This window comes from Poecilia reticulata, chromosome 6, assembly GCF_904066995.2.
Source record: "Poecilia reticulata chromosome 6, P_reticulata-male-v2, whole genome shotgun sequence".
In the NCBI taxonomy this organism is placed as follows: Eukaryota; Metazoa; Chordata; class Actinopteri; order Cyprinodontiformes; family Poeciliidae; genus Poecilia; species Poecilia reticulata.
The window spans coordinates 6,061,623-6,082,397 of NC_088835.1; the positions used below are offsets into that span (position 1 = coordinate 6,061,623).

General features: G+C 40.0%; 1 protein-coding gene across 4 annotated transcripts in view; it reads right to left on the bottom strand.

Moving 5' to 3' along the window:
• LOC103465716 (transcription factor SOX-6-like) overlaps positions 1-20,775 on the bottom strand; it is a 146,501-nt gene that overhangs the window by 102,360 nt on the left and 23,366 nt on the right. The gene's annotated exons all lie outside the window — the stretch shown is intronic.

A 20,775-nucleotide genomic window follows, 5' to 3' on the forward strand; every position in this document is an offset into this window, starting at 1 on the left:
GTGGCCCGAAAAGCTTATAGTACACAGGGGGAAACGCTGCACAAACACTGGTGAAAGTTGTTTCAAAGATCTCTATAAACGTTTGGTCACCAACTTCCTGTCAGCATTTTATTAAAACTAAAACTAAAAACAACAGGCTAACAAAATAAGATACTTGGCTAACAAACAGAAAACCTAATTAGGAGATTCTCCAATAATTTATTGGTAAATTTCTTAAGAGTTTAAAGTCAGCTTTCCAATTTTTTGAAAACAGAAAAACTACTGAGTTTCTTGTGTCATCACCAGTGCAACTGTAGGCAAAAGCGAATGAGATGCTAACAGGTATATTTGAAGTTTAATTAAATATGGGGTAAATAAAAAAAATAAAAAAAGACCCGTTGGTCCCGCTTTTAAACCCCGTTTTTTTTTCTTTCTGGACTCTCATTAGATGGTTGCATAGCGCTGCAAACACAGACCACAGTCAAAGGTCAGACATGTGGAATGTGAGCACAGACATGCCGCCTGTTTTCTCCAAGAGATTCCTTTGTTCCCGCTCTTTTCTGCTAAAAATAGATAAACCCAATTGCAGGACCAGTCACCCCAGAAACCGGCCCGTTTTCATCGCTGCCGTTTTCTCAAGAAAAGCAGTTTTCTGATTTTGCCATCAGAGGCAACTCTGCGGTTCTGTGGTACCTACAAATAGCCTCTCCCCCCCCGTTTTAAAGCTTCTGCCGCTTATCGCCAACGACTGTAGGTATTCGCTTGACCTTCCCGTGACTCAGGTGAAACAATGAGGAGAGGTAAACAGAGGGGCGGATGCTGCGCGCGATTGTCGGCTCACATAACTAGCTACATCAATCAGCTGTCAGAGTCAAATCCTTCCGCTGCTCTCAGGTAAACACAAGTCACTGTGAAACTCTGGAAATAATTCATGGATTTACCTTGTTAGAAGCTTCTTACGACCAAAGGGTAACGGTCAAGGCAAGGTGCGGAGAACAATTGATTTGTTTATTTTTTTAAGATTTCAGTGTTATTTTTTCTTTATTGTTTTAAAACACTTGACATGATGATATGACTTTTACTAGTTTTGCATTTTATGTTTTTAATCAACAGCATCAGTGATGTGGGACTTTAGCAAGACGCTTGGTAAGTCTTTCCTATTCTTTAAAGCTGCAGTATGCAACTTTTGTGACAAAATATTTTTCACGAATGTGTTAAAATTACCATTGTCATGACAGTATGGAACAGATATGTGAAAAAATGAAGCTACTCTGCCTTCTCCAGTACTCCCAGTGCTAACTGCAGAAATACACCACTCTGTCAGAAACAACCAATCAGAGCCGGGAGGAGGGTCTTAGCGCTGTCAATCACTTGTGTATGCGCCGCTCATACAGTCCCCCTTTTACTCTCTGCTTCACCTGGTTCACCACAACATAACCTGTGGAAAAAATAGCTGTGTAAGGAGAAAAGCAAAAAGTATTAGAATTACTAGGATTTTCTATCAGTCATTCTCAACATCATTATTCACCAATCTTTAGACTTTTATGTTGTTTTATTTTTATGTGTAAATATTTATTTCAAGGCTGGATCACACACGTACCTCTTCTATGCATGTGTACTGAACTGCAACCCTAATTCAACCCCTTGTCTCTTGGTAACCTAAATCGATAAATGGAAATAAATAATGACAAAAATGTTCAAAACTCCTTTCCAATTACAGTTAATTGCCATTTTTTCTAAAGATTTGGTACTGCACCTTGCTTTTTATTGATTTGGGTTGTGAATCCCTTTTTGGACCAGTTGACTCTTATGAAGTCTGACAGAACACAACGAATGATTTCCTCTAGAAAGTTATAAGCATACAGTAAACAATGAACAGATTATAGAGAACTAAGTTGATATCATATTTTGAAACAGGTACAACATTTCTACCATAGTTTTTATATTTTACCAATGTACAACTGGAAGGCAGTAACGAATAAAAGTAGAAGCTAAAAAATAAGCGAGTATTTGTTTATTTTTGTGTACAGGTGAGAGCTGAACAAAATATCAAAGCACCAAATCGAGAATAATAATAAGAACAAATGTTTTAGATCTTTCGAATTTTGGGTCGAAACGCTGTATTCCTATGATGTATTAATAATCTAAATCTTCACAAGAACACTCCTTCTCTTGCAAGAGTTTACAGAATATTTTAGCGTTCCAAAATAAACCGGATCATCATCCCTCATCAGGCGGACAACTGCTGCAAACACAGAATCCGTCTCCATTAGGCTTGTTAATGGAAATATCAATCAAAGCCAACGATAGGACCCTCATAAAGTGATGAATGTGTCGTTTGTACAGCGGCCACAGACCCATAGCTGCTGTGCATTTGGGCCTCTGTGTTCAGGGTCTGTACCGTGATGCTAAGCAAAGAAAAAAAAAAAAAAAACCCCACAGACCCCCAGAAATCCAGAAGTGGTCGTGGCGACCGACACCCTCACTTGTGCTTGTTATTTTTCCTGGCCTGCGAACACACCCGTAGCTTACACAAATACAGTACACATATACATTTATCTGCTCCGTGGCAACCATACAGAGCCAGCCACTGAAGAAGCCATTGAGGACCAAAGTCAACACACGCAGCAGCTCAGAAAGGGACCGTTTGTTTCCTCCTCCCCTCAAACTTCACATTAGGTAGAAATTATGAACATTTTGTTTCTGAATCATAGGCTTCCTCAGTGTACCAGAAACAGCTAGCTTTATTGTGAGAGAACGTCAACATCTGAACGAAGCATCATGTTAGAAATAGACCTGAAAAATAACAAATACAGCAAGCATTCTCCATCTTAACAAGCAGGAGTGAAAACTAGACTGTAACCTATTTACTTCTCTGCAATCGTTTTATTTCCATCTGTTTTATTCCTACCTCCATCCTTCTCTCAGACACACTGAACACCTTGTAGAGGTGTGTACCATAAGGACCTCATGGAGTCTTACACACAACTTGAAGGACCTCTTGACCTCTATAGGGACGGACATGAAGTACCAATAAGCTCATTACACAACTTTTAAGCCTTGCTGTTCTGGAACCACACCAGGCTCCTTCCAAAGTTATTGGTATTCCAGATAAAGATGAGTAAAGGCTTTAAGGGAGCAGCTTTATGTGCAATCAAGTAATTATGTTATGGTCAGTTGTTATAAAGATGCTACATATATCAAATATGACTTAAAGGAATAAATTATTGACTTCATAATCCAACACCTTGAAACTGGGCCTCTGTCTCTTTAAAAACTCCTGCTCTTTCTGAAACTACTCCTTCAAAAAGCCATCATAACACGGCTCCTCTATTAACCCTTTAACAATATTTTTTACCAGCGCTGTCCTGAGAAGTAGCTCCTATAATGAGCTCAGCAGATGCGCAGTTCCACCAGGTGCTAATTGCTGCTGGCTAGTCTTAAGGAGCTGAGCGGGGGAGCTGAAGGAGAGGAGTGCTCTGTGAAGCAGGAGCTTGGAAACTGCAGCTCAGAGGAGGAGCTGCATCTTGAAGACGGAACTAGGTTCACTCAGGTGTTATGAGCAGCTGAATTGTTGCTACGGGAGATTAAAGAATTTCTCAGATGCAAATAAACAAATAATTCAGTTCCATTTTAAAATAAAAAAACACACATTTTACTGCATAAAATCAAATAACATTAGATTATGAAGTTCCTTTAGTGAACGATCCCTCATTGGTACCAAAGGAAGCATCTGCAGATAAAAAGCACCTCTGACATCAACATGTGAACAGCTCCTCCCTTTCTGCTTGACTTATCAATACAGTGAAGGGCTCATAATCTGATTATTATTTTTGATTTAACAATTAAAAATGTGATGGCAAAAGGTGTTTAATAGATTTTTTTTTTTTTACATAATCTGAAGATAAAACTGTCAGCTGAGGAGTTTTTGGGAGTACATATTTAGAGATAACGGCTTTTTTCTTAAATGCAAAATGTGTATATATTTTGGCACAATTTTAGCTTATTTACAACCCTTTCTTTCAAGCCTTACCTTTTATTCATGTAAAAAAAGCAGCAATCTACTACAAACAGAGCTGAATTTCTTTTCAGCTTTTTTTCCCTGACATCTTTATGAAAGGAATCGGTTTCTGCTGAAGGTTCTTTATATTTGTTGGAAGCAAATAAAAATCCTGTTATGTGAAATATACACATGGCACAAAGTTGGAGGTCGATGTGGTAAACAATATATACAAATATACAAACAAATTTTCGCTGTCTTCCAAATAAAGTCTTCTAAATATGGAAAGTACAACACAAAGATTAGGATATTGTTTGTAGACTTTTGCTTGCTTATTTTTTAAACCAGGTAATTCTGATAGATTTCATCTTTCAAATCTACAATGATTTACACCTCCCTTTTCTATGGAAACCAGACTTTTTATAATGTAATTAATATATACATATATACATATTTTTTTATATTTTTTTACAATCTCTAATTAAAAATCAATAAAAAATAGTCTAAGACAGTCTTGGCTCATACGGTAAAACTTTTGGACAACACCTTAATTCATGTATTAACTACTTTTCAAGAGAGGAAGATGCTAATTGTTTTTAGCATGAATTTCCCTACATCACCATGGCAAAACTAACAGCTTCAAGAGGCCGAATGGTACACTTGTTAGCAAATCCAGCTGCGTTCGGGTTGGAATGAATCTAGAAGATTAAACAATCAAACAGGAGGTGGATTTTAAAGGGGGTTCAGGTTTCCAGCGTATCGCCGACAGTGACGTCTATTTCGAGGTGACTTCAGTGTTAGAAAGTTATCAAAAGAAGCTGGCGGCCCTGCGACAGCTGCGCTCACACATGACTGATCCCATTTGCCCTGAGGCTGGCAGCAGAGGGAAAGTGAGCTTTAGTAAGTCATTACAGGACTCCAGGGGTCTCCCCGAAAGCCGAGGACAATCATCAGACAGCCGTGTTTGACATTTTTACGAGGTAATTCACCGCGTTCGTCCATCCCTGATATTTATAATGTACTAGACGCTCACTCGAGACGACGTTTTGGCACGGAGGAGCCAAAACTCTGATTAAGACCGGTCCTGAAGACAGTAAAGCTGCATGTAAATTTCCGGTTTTATTTATTAGTTTGATTCTGCGCACATTCAAACAGCAAAAGAATTAACTTTTCATTTGCGGCGTCATTTCTTTTTAACTGAATGTTTTTTTTTTTTAAATGGCTTTGGAAATTCTATGACAGACTGCAGGAGAAAGCCATTTTAAAGTTTAATGCAAACAAAAGAGAATCAAACAAGAAGCTCTGGATCGTATCATCGTCTGTCGTGGCGTCCAAACAGGTGGCTTTTAGAGCACCCAGGAGGCGTGAATGCCCGCTTAATCCCAGATTAAGACTGACAAGGCGTTTCGCTGCGTGGCCTCGTTGTAATCCCTGTTGCCTCTCTATCCTCTGACAATGAGCTTTGTTCCCCTATCTGAGAAAGAGGATTTCCTCGGCTTTGTTAGCGTGAAGTGACTGCATTATTCAAAGGCCGGCCACTTTCGTGGGCCAGCCACTGAAACAACATGTTTTCACTCAATTATTGACGTTCGTGAATGCGTAATGCGTACAGATGGTCGTAACGAGCGGTCCCACGGAAGTCCAGCCGAGACCTCCGTTTGTGTCTTGTTGGCGGCGGACGTCTCCGTCTGCCAGGAGGAGGACTGGAGACGGTGGAAATGTGATTACTTCAGTATTCTGACACTTTTACCCAAAAGATTTCTGAGCAAAGCGTCAACAGGGTACAAGTCTAGTATTTTTTAGATTCATCTGAGAATATTGTCTTTATTCAAAGAAAACCTGAGATTTAAGGTGAGCTGTTCAGCTTCCTGTTTGGTGGTTGGATCGTCACCTGATTGTCCAGTAGACTCGATTCGATTGGGGACCAAGGTTCAAACATTTGTTACATGTTTACATTTTAAAAATGCACTGTGTAAAATGAACAAAAGAATTTGAAAAACCTCTTCTTCTCTTTGCCTGTGGCAAACCACTGCAGGAAAGGAAAAACCTCCAAAGAAGACTTAAGCACAACTTGCTTCTTCACAAAATGTAAATGTTGAGCTCAACTCTCGCTTTTATTTTGGTTGTATTTACCCAGAATGCCCTGTGCGGTAGTCCATTTTGTACTTTTGGAGCGGACTCCGGTCCGTTTGGTGTTCACATATACGTTCAAACCGCACCAGAGTTTACTCCAACCAAAACGAGGACAAGACCTTTAGGTGTTACCAGCATTTGCTGTTTTGGTCGCCATCAAAATGTAACCTTAGACTGATGGAGTTTAACATTCGTCCAGTGATTATGGTGGAATGGATGTTGCTTTTCTGCTTTTCCTTTTAAGACCAATATATAATCAAGCAATCAACTGAACAGAAGCGATGACACTTCCGTTCAGTTCAACAGTGTCGTCACTTCCATGGCTAAAAATGTTTTTTTATACATTTCTGCTTTCAATGTATGTAACAAAAAATAAAGTGCTTGCAATATTATTGCTGTAATATTGGCAATGTCATCTACCATCAATCCCAATTCCCACTCCTTTGCCAATTTTCCGAACAACACACACCCAACATGCTGAATATCTTATTGAGATGCAAAGTGTGACAATTGGAATACAACAATAAATTATTATTGCATTCCTAGCAGTCCATTTCAGATTGATATCGCATATATTGATATCATTGGAACTCACACTCAAAGGCTGCGTGTCGGTCTTTAGAAAGCGTTTGGCACAATCTAAACAGTTTATAGTGAGTTAAGTCATGAAGACAGAAGAAGGGTAAAATCCTGAAGAGATTTATTATTTGTTCATACTTGCTGAGAAAATAACAGATGAATAAAGTAAGTATATCAGTTCAATTCTCTCCCAGTCTTGTGCTGAGGCTCTCCACTCAGCACAAGGTATCCATTGTTTTTGAGGGTGATATGCATTGTTCATGACGCACAAGCTCCAACTTCAACCTGTTTTCACAAGCTAGCCAATAGCTAAAGCTAATAGCTAAACGTATTACAGTAAAAACTTAAATCAAAGCGAATTCTCCACATTCGGATTTTAACTGGGGCCCAAATAAATTGCTCATTCCTGAAAGTCTGGGATTCATACCTTTGATTTATTAAAGACGCAGACCTTAAATTCTTCCTCTGACCATGCGAAGGTATGTTAATTAAGTTCACCTCCCAAAAACCAACCAACCGGCCAGAAGTTCATGCAGCCAGGAACAACAAACTACAGTCAGCTTAGAGAAGATTAATCTGTGGAGGTTGGTATCCTATAAAGTGACTTTGGCATACAGGAAAAATATTATATTTATTGGAAAAGTGTTTAGAGAAGTAAGAAACATTCAGTTAATAAAATGTAGGAAAGAATTATTCTGGCTGCACAAGTGTTAATTTTGTGGGTGTCTCTATAGTGAATGATTTTATTAGGTTGTTCACTTGATGGGGTTGATATAATATCCTGAACTTAAAGTGACTCAGTGTATGTTTTCAGTAAACTTAGGGGAAATAGGAAAAAGAAAAAAGAAACGTAGTAAGGAGTGTAACAAGACCTTGTGCAACAACATTTTCATCAAAATTAATCTTTAACTGCCAGAGCTCGGAAATAAATTCAGGATCAGTATCTTGTTTAGAAACTTTCTGGCTTTAATAAGATGAGTTTCATACCTAGTTATAATGAGAAAGATTATAGTTATAACGACACATAAAAATAAGTTCTTCGGACAAGTTACAACTTCTCAAAATTCTCACTCCGTTTCTACAAGATGACACTCAAACATCCCACGAGCGTTTTACTGTTATGGCGTTCCTTGTTTAAATGTGAACATATTTTGGTTTTAGCAAGAAATATAACTCGTCATCACAAGTTTTATGAGTCGTTGAAATGGCAATGTTTCTCGTTATGATGTGTTTTGTATCTCATTACAATGAGAAGGTTTCTCATTGTAACAAGGTGCTGCTCCTGAATTTATTTCCTGACTCTGACAGGTAAATGTTTCTATACCATCTCGCTGCTGTTAGCATGTTAGTTTTTCTGGTGAACAGAGTGATATTGTTATGTGCCCCACATATAAAAGTTATTGATTTAAGCATAATCATTCTGTAACCATGTGTAACACTTTATTATTCACACAAGAATGTGGTTTTTCAGTTGGCCTGTTGTGTTAAGAGTTGGCTAATAAAAACTGCTTTGGGGCTAGCTACCAAAGACTTCAAGAAGCCCTATCTAACTTGAAAGCAATTCTGTAGCTACATTTTAGGCACTTAGCAAACAGAATCCATGATAGGCTGACAGTCAACATACAGTTAATTTGTAAGCACTGTGAAAATACTGTGACATTAGCTGCCAACGCTAAAAAGACAAAACTAAAGAACTATTCAGGTGGATTTTTTTTTTGTCTTGACTGCATTTGATCTTTTCTCATTGCAAATCTAAAATACTACAAGACAGCAAACATGAGCTGAGCAACAATTCTTTAAAACTCGAGACCTGCATGATCCCATATAAATATCAGTTAAACATGCAGCACATTATTTTACATTATTTTTATGACTTTTGAGAAAAACTTTACTCAGTTTGTGAAATGGAAAAATTAGGATCCTTTGTTTTCTAAAAATACCGCCGAAAGTTCATCTTCTCACGTAAGGAGCTGGATGTATCATACACACGTAATAAAAAACACAGAATCAAGTGAGACACAATTCCCTTGCTGGTTTACCACGTCAGGTGTCGTAAAAACAACTTTCAATGACCTCAGTGTTTTGTTTCAAAGTCCAACAACAACTAGATCAACAAGTTAGAGTTGATCAAATGGTTATTACCAGTCTAGCACTCAGCATTTTTGTTTAAATTAAAATTGAACAGTTCTAATGAGGTGAAAGAAAAAAAGGTTTCAACATATTTCTCTGTGCTGAAACAGAACAATTTTTGACCTGAAAATACCATTTGAAAATATGTCCATGTTTTTCCAATGTGTGGAGAGTCGGTAATTAATTAGAATGAGCTTAACGTTCGATTTAACTGAATAAGTAAAAAAATAAACCAAATACCTCACCCAAAAATTTCACAAATCTTTGCAGAGAAACTATTTCTATCCATTTCTCCTCCTGCCTTGAATCACTTCGTGGGGATTCTCTGTCATCTGCGAGCTCTCACCCGCTGCTTTTATCCGTTTCTCTCTCCGGCTCAACGCCGGGTTGTCGGCTATAAATCACAATTAAGGGTTTCATTAGTTATGGCTGATTTATTAAGACCCAGAGCTTATCTCAGGGCCTTTCGGCCATATTTTAGCCGACTACAAGAGCTCATACATAGTTATGAGACGTGTTGTTTACTGTATGGCATAAAGAGGTCATAAGCCAATAGATATTAATTATTGAGTAAGGCTCCATAGGTTAAAGTAATTGTATCCAGATGATAAATCTTCTCCCTTTGTGTATTTTGAGCGCGTATCTAAATGTGTACCTTCTAATAACGACAAATTGGCAACAGCGTGTTAAATCTGTCTCTATTATCAGCACGTGATGCAACGTTTGGAAGGGAGCCAGTCATTTTGGAGTCCCATCCAAGGGATTTGAGCAAACATACTCCGGAGGTGCTTGTCCTCTTCAACACAAGCACATAAATTAGGCCTGCGCTCATATCAGAGTTCCTTCAGTCCCTCCGTGTCTGCAGAGTATAACACGGTTTTCCCTCGTAAATCACTGCCTATTTATCGCACTTCATATCAGACGCTGCCAGCAAACAGACAACTGAGATAAGGTGGTACACATACACCGTATTTTCCTTTTTTTTTTCTCTCTCTCTCTCTTGTTCAGCCTACCCTGGAACAGCAATTAACAGCTTTTTAACTCCAAATTGGCCCCCAAACCCTCCCCAACCACTGGGCCTGGCTCCAAAAATCACTTGTTTGTCTTTTTCCTCCTCTCCTTTGCTTAGCCTCTATCTGCCCCACAAACTGGCAAGCCTGCTGCTTATCCCATGGCACCTTATGGTCCGGATCACTGAACTACAGGAAGAATTCAGGATTAGTCAACTTTTGAACAGGTGAGCTTTAGCACGTTTACACCCGTTTACTGTAGCTGCGGTTTGCTTTAATCGTAAAACTGCGCAAATTGAAATTACGAAAATGAATTAGCTTAATAGAAGCTATGACAATGAGGCGATTTTTCAGCCGTATCTAAACATTTTTTCCGCATATTTTGAGTCACTTGATCAACAGCTAGATGTTACTACTGGCAAAAATGGCGAAGAAGATGACAGGAAGTGGTAGGAGGATGACAGTTTTTTTGTTTTTGTTTCGGACAATGTCCAGCTGGCTCCTCCAGAGTTCTCACAGAATCACACAGTTTATAAAAGTTGTGTGTCATTGAATCCGTAGCTCTTGAAGTGGGAGACTACAATTTCGCTGCATACATAGCCCTCCCCTTGGACTAACAAGGCATAAAACATTCGTAGAATATAGACAAAGATTCATGCACATTTGTAAAGGAAACTAAAAATATATATATAATAAAAAAAACAATTATCAAAAGTGATTCGCAAATTATTTTCAATGAAAGAGCTAAGTCATAAGATCAAAAACAAGTTTGTGCACTTGTTTTGTCAGACTACAAAAGCGCACACTGTAATTACAGGTAATTGTTCACGCACACGTGTTTTCCCACATCCACTTTCCTGCGGCTCCTGGTGAATGACTAATTGGGGGTGACAGAGAACAAAGGAGAAGATTAGGAGACTGAGCCTGTGACACACCACCACAGGTCAGGGGCGGGTTTAGTCTCTGTGATTATGGACGGGCAGGAGTCACCGAGGGACACAACAAGAGCCGACTCCACTACACCATGCTGAGCAGCCTATTCCAGGCCCTGTAGGTCGGCACGGAGTTTGTGGTTCTACGTAAAACTCTAAAGACTTCAACACGGAGCTCGATCGGCAGCCGAGATTGGCAGGTCATGTAAAAAAAGAAAAAAAAAGTGCTGTTCGGTGAGAGTAAGGCAACAGTCTGACCAGTATGAGTAAATAAATAAAACTTTGATGAAAACCACACACATAAAGTGCATTTATGAAACTTTGAAAGGCAGCGTTTCAAGACTACTTTTCTGGAACAATCTAAGCGTGTCTGTAGATGTTTGTACGTTTAAAGAGAATATAAAAACTCCCCTCTCAGCTGGTCATTTTTTTTCCCTCCAGAGAAAAGAAAACCAGTGTGCTCTTGGTTTTAGGCGTTCGGCTTCTTTATCGGCGCGCCGTCTAATTGCTCGGTTTGATTCTGAAGCTAACCAGGAGCGATGTCATCCCTCTGCGATCGCCACAATGGGCCTCATTGGATTAAGTTCGAGCAGGCTTTGTTAAAAGCTGGCGCAAATCTAATCAAGGAAGAGACCTCAATTATGCTAGCATGTACTTAAATGATCAGATCACTAAAAACGGAGGAGGGGGGTTGGTTGGTGTTGGAATGTAATCAGCGGCTGTTAAAGGCCGGTTCGTTCTGGCTGATGGCGGCTTTAAAACGAGATCCAGGATTTTTACAGTAATGAGGAGGCTGTAATGATGAGAGAAGAGGAGGTAGCAAGTACCTTTTTCTTGTATGATCAGGTAAATATTGTTCACAAAATAGGATGTTTAATGTGATTTTTAAAGATCTGGATCAGTACTTTACCCTTCCTGACATCAGATGCTGTCTGGGTGACTCAGAGACCCACTAACATCCCAGTTAGCGGATGTTAGTGGATACATCCGCTAACACAAACCGCAGCGACATTGTTGACATTATACCATACCATACCATACCATACCAACTTTATTTATAAAGCACTTTAAAACAACCACAGCTGATACAAAGTGCTGTATATTAAAACACAACATAATAAAAAAATAAAAACTCTTATAGTTTAAAAACAAAAACATACAATTTAAAATTAGTTCCCGCTGGAGTTGAAAGCCAAGTAAAATAGAAGGGTTTTAATACGAACTTTAAAGTGAAGTTTAAAGTTTAAAGTGAAGGGGCCTCCATGACCTGCAAAGGCAAGTCGTTCCATAACTTAGGGCCCATGACAGAGAAGTCCTGTCCCCTCTGAGCTTCCTTCTGGATCTCGGTACCTCCAAGAGCAGCTGATCTGCTGACCTGAGAGACCGATACTCTCAGTAACTAGTGTTGACAGTAACTAGTGTTTATACTACTGCAAACACTAGTTACGTTTCCATTCCCCATGTAATTGTGCAATTTGACATTTAGAAAATAAATTTGCTTAAAGAAAACGCTGCAAATTCGAAAAAACTTGTTTTTATGATAAGTTTTGGCGCCGGGTGAGGTGTTTATTATTATTTTTGGTCGTATGAAAAAGGATTTATTTTGCAAAACTGCAATGGAAACACTGTTTTCGCATCACACATTTGAAGTGAGTGGCTGGAAACTCGACATGACAAGAACAACATAGTAGTATCTGGGTGCTTCGTCTAATAATATCAAAACATTTCACTGACTGTGGTTAAAGACTAAAAAGAAAGACAACAATTATCCATCCATCCCATCCATTTTCTTGCACCCTTGTCCCTTAATGGGGTCGGGAGGGTTGCTGGTGCCTATCTCCAGCTAACGTTTCGGGCGAGAGGCGGGGTCACCCTGGACAGGTCGCCAGTCTGTCGTAGGGCAACACAGAGACACACAGGACACACAACCATGCACACACACACTCATACCTAGGGGCAATTTGGAGAGGCCAATTAACCTGACAGTCATGTTTTTGGACTGTGGGAGGAAACCAGAGTACCCGGAGAAAACCCACGCATGCACAGGGAGAACATGCAGACTCCATGCAGAAAGACCCCAGGCTGGGAATCGAACCCAGAAGCTTCTTGCTGCAAGGCAACAGCTCTACCAACTGCACCACTGTGCAGCCCGACAACAATTATATGTGCTTTAAAAATCATATCTTAAAATCCACAAATTCTTATCAATAAATTAAAATCTTTCCAAGCCAAACATCCCATCGTTTGGACCTATATGAGGTGTTCAAAATCGTATTCATGCTGGTGATCGTGTTTCAGCTTGAGACGTCTTATATGAACATGTTAAATTCTGACATATAAATGAACAAATTAGAGAGGGGGAGGAGGGAAGAAGAGGCTTAAACGAAGCGTTAAGATGAGCCTAGCAGCTGGTGAGGACGCCTCTTCCAGCTACAGCATGTTGAAGAATGTAGAAAAGGTGAAGAGGCATATTGTTTGCACTCCATTATATGCTGGATCACTGCGGCCTAAGGGCCAGGTGGCATTCTCTGAAGCCCCTGGTGGAACAGCTGAGACTGACCCTGCCCTCTGACCTCCCTGAACCGTGACAGGAAGCAATTATCCGGAATGTCAGCGAGTGCGGTGGCATTCCTCCACGGGAGGCCTGAGGTCTGAGCAGATAACAGTTGTCGTCAATGATGTGCAGAAAATAAAACAAGAGCTCATAAATTCATCATGTTCACACACATATTCACAGGCTGGGTCGAACTGTTTTTCGTTTTTACAGCCCACGCTGACGTGAAAAGAGAAAAAAATTCACATAAAACCTTTAAAACTTGTTATGCATTTACGAGGAAACAGCAGATGAAAAACAATAAGTTAATCAGTCCCTCCAGGAAGCTGCGACTTTGCCACAAATCTGACTAATCACTTTTAACGTTTTCCATATTTTCTTCTTTTCAGACAAATCACTGCAGAGTTTTCTTCCAAACAACCCAGATAACGTCAGCTGAATGCTGACTTGATAGTCCATCTCCAGTATATCAGATTAAGCTTGTTAATATAGAATACTAATGTTATTGTTACCCCTTTTTACATCGCTTGCTCATTAGTTGAAACCAGGAACAAACCCAATCCTCTTAAATTTCTATACAGAAGTTGCATTTCCATGGACAATATAATTACGCAATTTGACATTTTGGAAATAAATTTGCTCAATGAAAACACTGACATTTTTTAAAAGAACTCTTGTTTTATGATTTAAAAAAAGTTTTTTTTTTTGGCCATATTAAAATCGGTTTATTCACAAAACTGCAACAGAAAAACTTTTCCGGATCACACGAGTCACATGATCAACACCTGGATGTTGCTGCTGGCAAAAACCACAAAGAAGACGACAACAGGAAGTAATAGGCGGATGATTATGTGGCATGTTTTTTCATGCCACATAACAAAATTATGCACGTATGATTTTAATTAGATTTCTCATTCAATGGAAACATAGCAATTGCAAAATTGTGGGGTAAAGGGGGTTTCCGACGTTAGCAGAATATTGACAACGTTTTGCGCACATTTGTAATGGAAACGCAGCTACTGTTACTTTCCACATATTTAAAAGAAATCTTTATTATCTTTATTATGTACATCAGTTTAAACCTTTTTCATCAAAAAGGAATAAAGCTTAAAACATTTAAAGTTTGACTGCAACTTTTTGAAAAAAGCGCCAAAAAAACAAAAACAAAAACAAAACGGTAACCTCAGGTCACAACAATCACAATAAAGCATCGCAACATCCTGCCTGGATTGACTGTTTAATGACCAAAACAGGATCCTCACTTTGAGATTTAATTGCAAATGAAGCAGGTATCGTCGAAAAAGTGACTTCTGCGTTTTATTCTCAGCCTCAATTTGTAGAAATGCTTCCAATTACCTCGTGATAATGGAAAATTGGACCACAAACTAGATTCTGCTGTGTGAAAGGACCTGACTCACATAGGGTTTGCTGTGGAGCTACTCAGCAGATCGGACCACCTAGACAGAGCTGTGAATGTGCGCAAACATTAGAAGGAAAGATGGAAAGCATGTATCCTTTTGAGAGAAAACCCTCAAAAGGTTAAAAAATCGATCTGAAGCTCCGCTCGCCTTGCACCTTTTATTTTCCGACTTGTCCCGCTCACCCGAACCTCGCATTACCTCACCGGAGGAGGATCTGCCTAAAGCCGCAGCAGTCTCAGAACAGACAAAAGGCGCTCATCTCCAGGAAGCTGCTGCCGCTGCCTGCGGTTTTGGCGAGGAGAGCAGAGGGAGAGAAGCAAAGAAGGGGGGAAAAAGTGACTCAGCCCCACGGCTTCTTTTCTCGTCTCTGCCGACTCCGGGATAAACGGAGGTAAGAGAGCGCAGGGGGAGATAATATTTAGAGCAGACCTCGTTTCAAGGGCAATAGAAGAGAGAAAGTGGGTATGAGCTTGGGTGGTTTGGAAGCCGCGAGGGTTGATCTATACTATTACTGGCAGAGGGACTCGCACCACGAGCTCCTGTGTGAGCGAAGAGGAACTGCCGCCGGGCCCGGCCCGGCCCCGATCGGACCCGGCCTCCCCCGCCGCTGCAGCTCCGCTGGCCTCTTAAGTGAACCAGATGGGCCTCAGATGAGATACTGATGTGGCATGAGTGAGCAAAACACCAGCATGCATGTAAGGATACACACAAATAAGCTGGTACCGACACAGCCTGACAAACCACCAAATCCATAATACAAAACATATAATCTGCTGCTTCGCCACAGCACGTCACCAAACTTCAGAACTACCCTCTCCACATACCCAAACTTACTAAATAAAAAAATAAAAAAGAAAACTTAATGGCATCTGCTGTAGACCTAAAAATATAACTCAAACGTGGTTTTATTTTTTTCCATTTGTACCATTTATACACACTCAATATCTGTGTGGGTTTGGGGCTTTAAATAATTTTAACTCTTCAACTTTCTTAGGGTGGAACAATTACACAACTTATAACTTTAATGGCTTTTAAAAGCAAGAGTTGGATGCACAAATTTGAGTTAATTGTGGATTTTGTATAATCCAAACAGGTTTAAAATGACACTTAGTAGCTCAAATGTATAAATCCAACCTCAAGAAGGCTTGGATAAATGTTCCTCAGCAAGTTGTAAAGAAACTACACTCTGAAGTTATTATCTTTATTACTTATCAGGCTTGAATCTGAGTATAGTGATGGACTCGGGCTTGAACCTTCAAAGACACAAAGACGGTTACAAAATCAGCCTTCTATCACATGAAAACCTTTTCAGGATGAAAGGACTAATGTCCCAGCAAGACCTAGAGAAAAGCATCCATGTGCTTATCATTAGTCACACTGATAACTTGGTCCTATGAGGACTAGTGTCCTCACAGGTCTGCCGAAAAAAAAGAAGCTGCAGATGATCCAAAATGCTGCTGGTTCTGGTTCTGCATCCCAAGAACCAAACATGGTTCTGGTTCATGTTTGGTTCACCCATTTCTATTACTCATCTGACCCAAACTATCACTTCTGACAAAAATTAATTGATTAGGATGTTCAAAATTCACCCAGGAACCATGAAGACTAAAGTCAGGACATTTTAAGAAGTACTTCAAAGTCAAAAATTGAGACAGCAAGGAGGCGTACAGAAAGAGCAAACTAAGGCGGAATTATACCAGGGATGAAGAAGATCACAAGTTTCAAGCACAAGAACATTTGGGCAGATGAAACTCTGGACAGAGCAAATGTACTAAACTCATTCTTCAATAGATTTAGTTCAGGAACAAGCTCAACATCCTCCTCTCCTGTACCCAGCCAAACAGACATCCCACCCTCCTCTGACTCACAGCTTTCCTGTCAAACCTCAGATGTTTTATTTTCCACTTCAGTCATGGACTCTTCTGCTTCTACAAGTTTGTCTTCCACCAAATCAGGAGATGCTGCTGCTCCCTTTGCCTCCGCCCAACATCTTTCTGTATCTAGAAGTCAGATGAAGAGGCCGTTGGAGAGACTGAACCGGAACAAGGCAGCATGTCAACGCCAAAGTCCTATGCAACATCTCTTCAACCTAAGTTTGACCCAAGAGAAGGTTTGGGTATTATGGAAGACTTCCTGCTTGGTTCTGTTACCAAAGGAACCTCACCCATCACTGATTAATGACTGCAGACCTGTTGCCCTGACATCCCACATTATGAAGGTCCTGAAGTTAGAGATGAAGATGCCATTATACACCTGCTTCAACAAACCCACTGTCATCTGGACAAAGCAGGCAGCACTGCGAGGATCATGTTCTTTGATTTCTCCAGTGCATTCTACACAATTCAGCCTGATCTGATTTGTGAGAAAACTCTAGGAGACACAGGTGGAGGCCTCACCAATCACCTGGATCTATGACTACCTCACAAACAGACCACAGTTTGTTAGACTGAAGGACTGTGTGTCTAACCAGGTGGTCAGCAGCACAGGAGCACCACAGGGCTCTGTACTCTCACCATTTATTTTCACTCTCTACACTTCAGACTTCCAGCACATGTCTGACCTCTGTCATCTACAGAAATACTCAGATGACTCTGCAGTTGTTGGTTGTATCAGAGATGGACAAGCGGCTGAGTACAGAAAGCTGGTGGACTTCTTTGTGTCATGGTGTGGGAACAATCACCTCATCATGAATGTAAACACAAACAAAGACTGTAGATTTCAGGAGAAATAGTTAAATCAAACACCATTTCCATCATGGGAGAAGAAGAAGAGGTGGATGAATAATATAAATACCTTGGTGATCATAGGGACAACAGACTGGACTGGAGACTCAACAGTGACGTCATCTAAAAGAAGCAACAGAACAGGCTGTACTTCTTAAGGAAGCTTAGGTCCTTCAGTGTTTGCAGCAAGATGCAGCATATCTTGTTTAAGTCTGTTGTTGAGTGTCATCGCTTTTGCCATCATCTGTTTGGGCAGCAGCATCAGAGCCAGAGACTTAACTCAACAATCTGATAAAGAAGGCTGGTTCTGGTTTGGTTCTATTCCAGGGACGACTGTGGAACCTCTGGAGAGGACGAAGCAAAGAATTTTATGTAAAAATGAAGAACATTACTGATAACTACTAGCATCCTCTTCATGAGACTGTCATACAACAACAGAGTGTCCTCAGTCAGAGGCCTCATCAAAACACCTGTAATACAACCTGCTACAGGAGAACGTTTCTGTCCACAGCCATTAGAATCAACACTAACTCCTTTGAAGAAAATTATGCGATATGAGTTACAACATTTAATTTTGTTCTGGGATTAACAAAGTATTTTTGAATTGAATTATTATAAACTGGAAGACTGTTTAATAAAATTACTAAAATGATAGCATTCATCATTTATGATGAGTGTATGTAAACTGACTGGCCATGTGAAACCTAGCTAGCCTGGAAATGAGAGGAAACACACAGCTAACTGCAGAGAAACAACACTAAATTGTGTTACACTACTAATTGGAGCAAAGTGAAGTTCACATACAAAGATGAAGCAGAAACTAAAAAAAAAAAAAGGAAATTGTTTTGGGGAAGCCAAACAGGCATCCTCAGTGAGTTCATTAGCTTATTAACTAATTAGCTTTCAAGTTATCTCAACAACCGCTAGCTATCTGTTTACATTCTTAACTCCTTACACATGTGCCATTAGTTCAGTTGGTTAAAGAAAAAGGGCTTTGATTTTACAAGCATCAGCTGGTTTCTGAAGATTTTCAGAATTAGGATGGTTCTCGTATTGAAATCCAGGTCAGTAAATACAAAGCTACTGATCCATTTTAGAAGCATTTAGCCTTAGATCGGGATTTGATCTTATTTTCTGTTTTATCATTAAACCTCCTTTTGAGACACAAATTAAGCTCTGGCTCTCCACCGTCTGAAGATAAGCACATTGTGAACTTGCTTCAGATTTTATGAAGTGACGAAAACCGCAGTAAGTGCGGCCTCTAATTGTGCTAATTCTCCACCGCGTGGCACCGTTTTTCCATTTCAAATGCCCCCAAAACAAAGACACCATAAATTGTGTCAACATCAAGACTGTAATTTTGTTAGGAGAATCCACTCCCTCCTCTAACCTCTTTTTTCATGGTATGAAAATATGATTACTGTTTCAACAGTAACTGTTTCATTACTGTTTCAACAGTAATCACATTTTTTTTTTTAAAGGCATGTTAGTACAATTTCAAGTTTGCTAGAAGAATTGATGCAGTTAAGTGAAATTGACAGAATTAAATTACTTTGTTCCACAGTTTTTCAGGTTTTCCCAGAATTTTAAGCGCAGGTTTTCTTCAAGTTCAAGTTCAAGTTCTTAAAGCCGTAGTGTGTAGCTGTAGGAACACTACACATTACAAATATTTTTTTTTACATATTTGTTGAAACTGTCACTATGTTGTGACAGTATAGTATGAGGCAGATAATCTGTGAAAAAAATTTAGCTTCTCTGCCTTTGCCTGGCACTAACTAGAAACAACCAATCAGAGTCAGGGGGCGTGTCTTCACGCTGTCAATCCCTCTTCGAGTGTTGCTGTTCATCCACCTCTTCTCCCTTGCTCTCTGCTCTGCTGTAGCTAGCAGAGTTGATGCTCCACCATTAGCACATTTAGCAGCGAGTTCATGATGCTGATTGACAGCGCTAAGACCCGCCTCCTGGCTCTGATTGGTTGTTTTTGGCCAGGAGCGGTGCATTTCTTCAGATGGCAACAGTAGCTCAGAGAGAAGGTTAATATATCTCAAAACATACTGTCACAACATGGTGACAGTTTGAACAAATATGGAAAAACATAATTTTTTATAAACGTTACATACTGCAGCTTTAAGTTCTAACCTCTCGAAGCTTTTACAACATTAACGCCCATGTTTTTAACTGAGATTGGGTGTTGGGGGTGAGATTTAGAGGAGGGAAACTAAGACATCTCTCTACCCAGTTACTCTGATTCATCCCAAGATGTCCTAAACCAGAAGAAATACACTTTTCCCTAAAATATTTCTGAGTCTCCTCCTGGTAGAGAAACCTTCAGGGCAAGGTATCCTACTCAGACACCCAACCCAACCAAACTGACTCCTTTTCAGAGCTGCAACTCCTCACCCATCTCTAAAGGAGCGCTCAAATACTCCACTGAAGACTCTGTACACTGCCTAATGGCTGTAGACGGAAGCTATACCAGCATTTCATAGACATCTTCTCATTTTTGACATTCAGCTCATAGAAACAAACAAGAACAAATGTGACGCAGCAAATAAGTCACGTCCTTTTGCACAGGCATGAACTGTTCATCTAGTCAGTCAGTTGGTTGTAGTTTTAGGGTGTAAAAGATTTTACGCCTCAATAGTCTGGTCAAATCTCCAGATCTCTCAAACACAGATTATGAGACTATATAGATGACAAATTCTCTTTGAAGACGAGCCTCGCTTTAAAGCAGCAGAATTCAAAGTATTGTCACCCGGATTTTTCATGCCCTCCAATTCTGAGATGCCAGGAAGAATCAAACAGAACACTTGTTGACCTAGCCGTGACACGACTCCAGGGCCACCAGAGAGTGCCTTAATAAGTATTCTTAAACACGGAGGGGGATTAGCCAGATGGCCAGATCACTCTTTTCTCCAACCTCTCCCCATCAGTAGATTTCCAGTGTTTCCCGACCCTGCTGAAACCATCGGAATTGGCTTCATTTAGGCTAGTGTTACCGACAGCACTATTTGACTCCAGATATAATCTTTATTGCTTACAGAGAGAAAGTCCATTAAAAGGCAAACTGTAGGGTCCCAGTGCTGAAAGGTTCCTGGAGTGATGCCTGCAAGAGCCTTTAAAAAAAAAAAAAAGACCCCTTTCTTCGCTAAAGTGAAAGCAGCTATTGAGGGCGCTCAGAGGAGAACACTGCTCAAAGTGGCGCTCTACATTCGCTGTGAGACAAATCAAAAGCGTTTTAGTATGAGACAGTGGTGGTAGTGGTGGGAGGGGGAAAAACTGCAGTGGACATGCCCAGTGTGATAAAGTTTTGT